Here is a 7923-nt window from a genome sequence, read left to right on the forward strand (position 1 = left end):
CGTGCCTGGAACGCCAACATGGACATTCAGTACGTCGTGGATGACTACAGCTGCATCATGTACATGATGTCCTATGTGTCGAAGCCAGAGCACGAGATGACTCAATTCCTTAAGAACGTCATCAAAGATGTAAAACAGTCCAACATAAATGAGCGCGACGAAATGAAGCAGATTATGCAGGCCTATGTTAAACATAGAGAGGTCAGCGCTCAAGAGGCTGTTGCTCGCACCTGCAGCTTGCGTCTGAAGAGGTGCTCCCGCTCCGTTGTGTTCCTTCAGACCGACGAGGAGGGTCTGAAGATGAGTCACCCTATTGGCAGACTCAAGCAAATGGAGCCGGGTTCGGAGGAGGTGTGGATGTCGGGCCTGCCTGACAAATACGCCTACAGGCCTGTCGAGCCGGAGTTCGAGCACATGTGCATGGCCGAGTTTGCGTCGGAGTACAGGGTGCTGTACGGGCAGCAAACTGAAAGTAGAAGCGGCATCCCCCTCTTACACGACATGGGCTTTGTTCAGAAGAGGACTGGGAAACCAGCAATTATTAGATTTCCTCGCTTCTCAGAGCAGAAAACACCTGAGAAGTTCTATAGAAGACTGCTCAAGCTTTATCTCCCACACAGATCCGATGACGACCTGAGAGATGAAGCACACCCGACCTACGAGCAGTTTTATAAGTGTGGCCAAAAGTATGGCGTGCGTGTCCGAGCCATCGTAGACCGCAACAAACAACGCTATGAAGGTCAAGGTCGGAAGCTTGACGAAGCGTTGGAACAGTATCGGGTGCACGGCCCTATAGTTAATGAATTGGACTGTTATGCGCCTGAAGTAGAGGCAGACCGGTTAGAGTGTCTTGCAGAGCGAGAACCTGACGATGAGCGTGAAGACCAAGAAGAAGTTCCTGAATACGAAGTCAAGAAAGACGGGAGGAGCTCCATGCCTAGGATAGAAGCGCCGCAGTTGAGTCCAGACTTTGTGAGAAAAATGTATCAAAGTCTGAACGAAACGCAGGCTTCTATCTTCTACAGCATACGTCAGTGGTGCTTTGAACTTGTGTGGGGTCGTGACGTCGATCCGTTTTATTACTTTTTGACCGGGGGAGCTGGCTGTGGTAAATCGCACGTAATCAAGTGCGTTCACCAGGAGGCAACGAGGATTCTGCGTGAGCTCCCCAGATTCCGGGACCATGCAGACATGTCCCAGCCTGCGGTGCTGCTGACCGCCTTCACTGGCACAGCAGCCTTCAACATCGCTGGCGTAACGTTGCACTCCGTCCTCAAACTGCCAAGATCCTTGAAGCCACCGTATCAAGGTCTTGGAAACGCCCTTGATGAGGTCAGAGCGGCGCTGTCCAACGCGGAGATTCTCATCATTGACGAGATCTCCATGGTTTCCAAAGAGCTGTTTGCCTACGTCAACTGGCGTTTTCAACAGATCCGAGGAAACAAGAAGCCGTTCGGAGGAATTTCTGTCCTTGCTGTAGGTGACTTTTATCAGTTGCCGCCTCCCGGTAGAGCCAAGCCGCTGTGTGTGTACGAGGAGACGGAGTTTGATCTCTGGAAGGATCACTTCAAAATGGTCGTCCTTACAGAGATCATGCGACAGAAGGACGATCGGGCTTTTGCTGAGCTCTTGAACCGCCTGAGAGTGAAGCAAAAGCGCGATCCTTTGAGCGACGAAGATAGACGGTTGCTCACACAGGCAGTGGCCGACATCAAGGATTGTCCAGTAGATAGGCTGCATATATACGCCACCAACAAAGAAGTTGACCGTCACAACTCCGCCACTGTAGCCTCCCTCCACGAGGATGCCATCGACATCGCAGCTCAGGATTACCGTAAAATGCCTACGACCGGCTGCATGACGATGGTGTTCGCCGTTAAAGGTAACCAGCGAGACTTGCCTGACAACATAATGGCTGCTCAAGGAGTACGCGTTATGTTGACCAGGAATCTCGACGTGGAGGACGGAATTGTTAACGGAACATTCGGAACCATCTCGCACATTGTGATGACGGAGCGCGAGCCAAAATATGTAAAGTTGATTGGACTCCAGCTGGACAATCCCACAGCAGGACAGAGATTCCGCAAAAAGATCTTGGGTCCCTCAGACAATCTGGCCTATATTGAAAGGTCTGAGGAGAACCTGAGCAGCAAAAAAGGCGTTGTTCGTCGCCAGTTCCCCATGAAGTTGGCTTTTGCCTGTACGGCCCACAAAGTACAAGGCATGACGATGGCGTCGGCGGTTGTGTGCCTGAAACGCGTCTTCGAACCGGGCATGGCTTATGTAGCTCTAAGCCGCACAACTTCGCTGGGAGGTCTGACCGTCTGTGACTTCGACGAGAAGAAGATCTACGCCGACCCCGAGATCAAGATGGCTATGGAAAGTATGCCTCGAGCGTCTTTCCAGAGCTGTAGACCGTTGTTGAGTTTTCTTCAATCCGTGCAACAAACTCCAAAGGTTTTGACAATTGTCCACCACAACACGCAGGGTCTGCCATGTCACATGGTGGACCTGAGAGCGCATCACGAGCTCCAACGAGCGGATGTGCTTTGCCTTACAGAGACACATTTGTCGGGGTCTTCTGTAGCTGAAATTTTTCAATTGGAGGGGTATGCCATGTTCCCACGTAGCAGACAGCTGTCTTACAACAGCTGTGTGGACATGGCTAAAAAAGATGGAGGTGGAGTTGCAGTGTACTGCAGAGACTATGTGCAAGCAGAGCCTCGCAGGTACATGCAACAGGTCACGGATTTGGAGTTTGTTGTTGTTAAAATCAAGGCTCCGGTCAAAGTACTATTGGCGACGGTTTACAAACCGCCAAATTTTCAATTAGGAATCTTTCTCCAAAATTTGAAAAACCTCTTGGACTCATTGGCCATTTTAAATCACCAGCCCATTGTTGTTTGTGGCGATTTTAATGAGGATCTTCTTTCGAAAGGAAAAAAAAGCATCAAAGACTTATTTCAGTCCAGAGGTTACACTCAATTAATTAAAGAGTCCACCACCGAGAAGAACACACTGATTGACCACATTTATATTTCACATCCTGATAAGTGTCTTCAATCAGGTGTTCTCCAAACGTACTACAGTTACCACAGTCCGGTTTATTGTATTTTGACCGACTAAGCCTCTCTAGCCAACACATGATCCATAGAAAAGTTCGAGTTTCTGTATCCTGTAAGGTGTGTGTGTGTGTGTGTGTGTGTGTAATGCATATGTAGTTTCTAGGCACTCCTTGAGCCTGGTCAAGGAGTAGTTTATCGTCACTGTTATTGTACTCTCTCTGTAAAGTGTTAATTGACCTTAAATTTTTTTTTTGTAAAAAAAAAAAACCCTTCACATTGTTTCATTTTGTCATAACTTGTTTGCGTGGGCGTTTTTCTTAATTGTTTTTCATATACGTGTTTCAGGTCACTCATTCAGTTTGTTCAATGAGTGCTCAGCTTTTCAATTGTGTAGTTTTAAGTTATTGTTAAGACTAATCATTGTAGTGGCATGTGTTGGCTGGAAATGGTTGAGTCTTTTGTAAATGCAGTGTAATTGTATTTATTTATGTAATAAAGGGCTCCGCATTATCTTGTCATTTACTGAGCTGCTGAGAACGGCGGTCAATTTAAAATGTTATGGAATTGGCTTAGCTAATGTAATGTAATGTTATGTAATCTTGTATTGTAATGTTGCTTTATGTAAAATCAAGCTGAATGTCAACAAGGTCCATCACAAGGTAAGTATCTCTCTTCCTTTGAATTATTCACTCGCGTTTGAGTAATGTAACTAAATCCCCCTCCCTTTCTCTTCTTCAGGCTCTCTACTGTCCATGTTCAAAAGCAGGAGTATCTCACAGCAGAGTGAGGAGGAAATGAAGAGGACCACAGCTGATCTCGTGCCAGTGGGGACAGCAACCGATCACAAAAAAGCAAAGAAATATTTCATAACTTTTGAGCAATGTTTTAACACAATGCATTGAAACCTGTAACTTATGTCTTGTTGTTTTTTAATCTGGGAACATATGTAGGATGAAGACCTCCAGAAGACTATAGCAGCTCACTCTCCAGTGAAGACAGCAACCCAGCAGAAGAACGTAAGGGATATTTAGCATTGTATCTTCATTGATTTGTATATCAAACAACACTTTGAAAAGTGCACCTGACTAATGAATACTGTTTTAATGTTACAGGAAGAACAAGACTCAGGAAGAAGACCTCCAGAAGATCCCCCCCCCCCTTTTATCTTTAGTTTCCTGATTGGTTCGGTTGTCTTGTCTGCTTCTTAGATTAGTTCTCATTGTATTTAGTAGGGAGGATACACACCAGGTCCTAGGGCCTGTGATTAGTTGACCGGTAGTACCTAATCTGCTTTTTGTTGCTACAGTAATGCTTTTATGCCTGAGGACTACAGTTGACTTGTTAACTTGAGTGCAGTCCTAAAGTTTCCATCAATGAAACTGTCTTCATGTTAAACTGTTCATGTTGTTGTTGCCCAAATGAGGATGGGTTCCCTTTTGAGTCTGGTTCCTCTCGAGGTTTCTTCCTCATGTTGTTGTCTGAGGGAGTTTTTCCTTGCCACCGTCGCCACAGGCTTGCTCATTGGGGATAGATTAGTGACAAAATTAGCTCATGTTTTAAGTTGTTCAAATTCTGTAAAGCTGCTTTGCGACAATGTTTGTTAAAAGCGTTAGACTTATGTTGATTTTTGCTGACTCATCGGGTGTTTTTCAATGCCTTGGTTGTTTGCTTGTGTTTTATGGAAAAATAAACCAAATATCTGCTGCAAAATGTCTGTTTATGGTTGTTTTATTATTGCTTGCTAGGTATTAGCATGTTAGCTAGCTGTTAGCATCGTAGCCTCATAGTAAGTCACACATTCACACAGTACAGTACTCCTCCTGTGAAAGACAAAAAACCCACATGTATATTTGACCAGACAAATATTCAAATTTTAAATATTAACCAGTTAACTTATTGTTAAAAATAAATAAAAATCTCACCTGCTGCTGCGCCACGCTGGCCTGACCAGGAACCTGCGACTGGGAAAGTTCACATCACATATTTGATAGTCCTGGTAAGCTTTTATATTGGTAAAGTTGTTTATAGGACCATTTCTCAGTGTCTGTTTTTTTAATCAATAGTTTTTCAGTAATAACTTGATGTTTAACATCAATTTTGTAGCCTCATAGCAAGTCACACATTCACAGCTAGCTTGCATGAGTGACCAAATTGCTTCGCGCACTGCATCCTCTCACAATTTCCCCCGGGGAATTGTCCGGTCTAGTTAGGATGCAGTGCTGCAGCACAGCAACCTATGGGCTCCCCTAGGGGAGCCCATAGGTTGCAGTGCAAAGCACTGCAACTATTGTTCTTCTACGTATTTCTTCTTCTTCTTCTTCTTCTTATTATTCCTACGCAAATTTTGATTTCGAATAACTCAATAACCGTACGTCGCACACAGACAAACAATATATCAAAACGTGCGGCTCGATCGGACTCGCTATGCTATTACTTTTCTCTGTAGAATACGATTTTTTCGCGACGTAGTCGCGAAAAAATCGCCCCAAAAAACCCCATTCATTTCTATGGAATTAATTGAAAAAAAAGCACTTTTTCAATGTTTTTCAAACATCCACTGCTCTGGCATGCTTTCACCTAGAGACATGATTCAAACTCTAAAACGTAGGAAAACTTCTCCTCTGTGGATCTGGCATTCAACTTTTCTGCTAGGTTTTACACTTTCGGATCAGGCCCGGTTCAAACGCCATGTGGTTTCTGGGAGAAAATCCGGCTTTTGAATGGGTGTCTATTGCGTTACACACCAGTGAGGGTCGTTAAACTTAGAGTGTAGGCGGCTTCAAAAAAAAGGTCAAACTTTCTCGCTTAAACTCCGTTTTCAGCCACAAATTTCACTCTACAGACATGATTTTCTCAAAAGTAGTAGGAAAACTTGTCCTGATTCACACAATGTGTCTACCTAAACGATAGGATTTACGGTTTTTGAATGACAAGCCTCAAAGTGAGGAGAGCACAGGTGAGCGGCCTCATTGACTCCCAGTATAAACGTTGCTGAAAAGTCACTCGTTTTTAACTCCCTGTAGCGTCCTCATTTTTAACAATACAAACAAAAAAATACATCATTTTATTCAGGAGACCCTTCTAGCGCTCACTGTGAAAGAATTTTGTGAATAGCTGCTTCCGTTGTCGAGTTATTTGTCATTGTTCGAGGCCTGGTCCTTCATAAAAAAACAGTAGAAAACTCCAGCCCTTGTGTGGCAGCCTCACCTTAGCCGCCCACTTTATTAGGAACACTTCTGTTCGTACATACAAACTACAAACACTCTTCTTAGAGTTTAGAGTTTATTTTATTTTTAAAAGGGACAGTGCACAAATTAAACATTATCCTTGTGTTAAGATCAGATGTCTGTCCCAGGTTATAAAAAAAAAAATCGTCACAAAAAAACCCCATTCATTTCTATGGAATTAATTGAAAAAAAGCACTTTTTCAACGTTTTTCAAACGTCTGCTGCTCTGGCATGCTTTCACCTAGAGACGTGATTCAAACTCTAAAACGTAGGAAAACTTCTCCTCTGTGGATCTGTCATTCAACTTTTCTGCTAGGTTCTACACTTACATGCTCAAAATTTCAAACTTAAACTGTTTTCAGCCACAAATTTCACACTACAGACATAATTTTCTCAGAAGTAGTAGTCACACTTGTCCCAAAAAAAACCCATTAATTTCTATGGAATTAATTGGAAAAAAAAGCACTTTTTCAAACATCCGCTGCTCTGAGAAACTGAGAAGAGGGCAGCCGACAGGCCTCACCTTAGCCGCCCACTTTATTAGGAACACTTCTGTTCGTACATACAAACTACAAACACTCTTCTTAGTGTTTAGAGTTTATTTTATTTTTAAAAGGGACAGTGCACAAATTAAACATTATCCTTGTGGTAAGGACAGATGTCTGTCCCAGGTTATAGCAGTACATGCTAATTTCCGCCTGTAGTCACTTTGTTCATGCTCTTGAATAGGTCTCCTTCATGACGGCTGCTGTCTCAAGCACACACACGATCATTGCATTGAAACATCATTGCTGGTCACACATTCACGGCCGGCAAACATGCATGACCGAATTGCTTCGCGCACTGCATCCTCTCACAATTTCCCCCGGGGAATTGTCCGGTCTAGTGTTATATTTGTTACTCTTCCTACGCAAATTTCGATTTCGATTAACTCAATAACCGTACGTTGCACACAGACAAACAATATATCAAAACGTGCGGCTCGATCGGACTCGCTATGCTATTACTTTTCTCTATAGAAAACCCCATTCATTTCTATGGAATTAATTTGAAAAAAAGCACTTTTTCAACGTTTTTCAAACATCCGCTGCTCTGGCATGCTTTCACCTAGAGACGTGATTCAAACTCTAAAACGTAGGAAAACTTCTCCTCTGTGGATCTGGCATTCAACTTTTCTGCTAGGTTCAACACTTTCGGATCAGTCCCGGGTCAAACGCCATGTGGTTTCTGGGAGAAAATCCGGCTTTTGAATGGGTGTCTATTGCGTTACACACCAGTGCGCCTCGTTAACTCAGAGTGTAGGCGGCTTCAAAAAAAAGGTCAAACTTTCTCGCTTAAACTCTGTTTTCAGCCACAAATTTCACTCTACAGACATGATTTTCTCAAAAGTACTAGGAAAACTTGTCCTGATTCACACAATGTGTCTACCTAAACGATAGGATTTACGGTTTTTGAATGACAAGCGTCAAACTGAGGACAGTGCAGCTGACAGGCTTCATTGACAACCATTATAAACGTGATAGAAAAGTCACTCGTTTTTAAATCGCTCTAGTGTCGTTATTTTAAAGAGTACAAACAAAAAAATACATCATTTTATTCAGGAGACCCTTCTAGCGCTCAGTGTGAAAGAA

At 43.5% G+C, this 7923-nt stretch overlaps 1 long non-coding RNA gene across 1 annotated transcript; it reads left to right on the forward strand.

The window, feature by feature from the left end:
- Window positions 1-3633: 3633 nt before the first annotated feature.
- On the forward strand, window positions 3634-4775 carry LOC132882256 (uncharacterized). Its single transcript, XR_009654149.1, has 3 exons — window positions 3634-3889; window positions 4016-4081; window positions 4178-4775. It is a non-coding gene; the product is annotated as an uncharacterized LOC132882256 (long non-coding RNA).
- The last annotated feature ends 3148 nt before the right edge of the window (window positions 4776-7923 follow it).

This window comes from Neoarius graeffei, chromosome 2 (assembly GCF_027579695.1).
Source record: "Neoarius graeffei isolate fNeoGra1 chromosome 2, fNeoGra1.pri, whole genome shotgun sequence".
Classification (NCBI taxonomy): domain Eukaryota; kingdom Metazoa; phylum Chordata; class Actinopteri; order Siluriformes; family Ariidae; genus Neoarius; species Neoarius graeffei.